This window comes from Mandrillus leucophaeus, unplaced genomic scaffold (genome assembly GCF_000951045.1).
Source record: "Mandrillus leucophaeus isolate KB7577 unplaced genomic scaffold, Mleu.le_1.0 Scaffold122, whole genome shotgun sequence".
Classification (NCBI taxonomy): domain Eukaryota; kingdom Metazoa; phylum Chordata; class Mammalia; order Primates; family Cercopithecidae; genus Mandrillus; species Mandrillus leucophaeus.
Window position 1 is genome coordinate 998,174 of NW_012100543.1, and position 1,169 is coordinate 999,342.

General features: G+C 46.1%; 1 pseudogene; it reads left to right on the forward strand.

Moving 5' to 3' along the window:
• Positions 1-448: 448 nt before the first annotated feature.
• On the forward strand, positions 449-909 carry LOC105533062 (annotated as a pseudogene).
• Positions 910-1,169: the final 260 nt, after the last annotated feature.

A 1,169-nucleotide genomic window follows, 5' to 3' on the forward strand; every position in this document is an offset into this window, starting at 1 on the left:
TTATCATTTCCTAATGTGTGTGATCTTGGGCAAATTACTTAAAGATCTATTCCTTATCTGTAAAATAGGATAATAATTGTACCTACCTCAAAGAGCTGTTGCACAGATTAATATATGTAAAGCACTTAGATCAGTGTCTGGCACATGGTAAGTTTTATATAAATTCAGCTATTATTATCATGTTAAGCCACTCACACCATTCCAGCTCCCTTCTGTCTCCACCACTCTACTGAAACTGCTCTTGACAAGATGGTCTCTGTGCTGCAAAATGCAAATGTTACATTTCTCCTGCCTCACTTAATTCAACTCTCAGCAGCAACTGACACAGGTGTCTGCTGCCTCATTTTAAAAAGCATCATGGAAGAGAGATTGCAAACAGACACAAATGTATTTCCTTTTTGAAATAATTTTCTTCCTTTTTCTGGTTGCAGCACCGTGCAGTGAGGATCTCCAATATATGCCTGTAGCCATGCTGTCCAAGGGCCTGCTGCAATATGCGCAGGTCTTTGGATGCAAGAAAAGGGCCACAGCTGTGACTCATGGCAAACACAGCAATGGCCTCATCAAGGTGAATGGGTGGCCTCTGGAGATGATCGAGCTGCGCATGCTGCAATGCAAGCTGCTGGAACCATTTCTGCTCTGGGCAAAGAGCGATTTGCTGGTGTGAACATCTGTGTCCATGTGAAGCGTGGTAGTCATGTGGCCCAGATTTGTGCTGTCCATCAGTCCATCTCCAAAGCCCTGGTGGCCTATTACCAGAAATATATGGATGAGGCTTCCAAGAAGGAGATCAAAGACTTCCTCATCCAGAATGACCAGACCTTGCTGGTAGCTGTCCTCCTTTGCTGTGAGTCCAAAAAGTTTGGAAACTCTGGTGCCTGTGCTTGCTACTAGAAATCCTACCAATAGGCCAGGTGCAGTGGCTCATGCCTGTAATACCAGCACTTTGGGAGGCTGAGGTGGGCGGATCACCTGAGGTCAGGAGTTCGAGACCAGTCTGGCCAACATGGTGAAACTCTGTCTCTACAATAGTACAAAAATTAGCTGAGCATGATGGTGGGTTCCTGTAATCCCAGCTACTCAGGAGGCTGAGGCTGAGGAATCACTTGAACCTGGGAGTCGGAGGTTGCAGTGAGCCAAGATCATGCTATTGGCACTCCAGCCTGGGT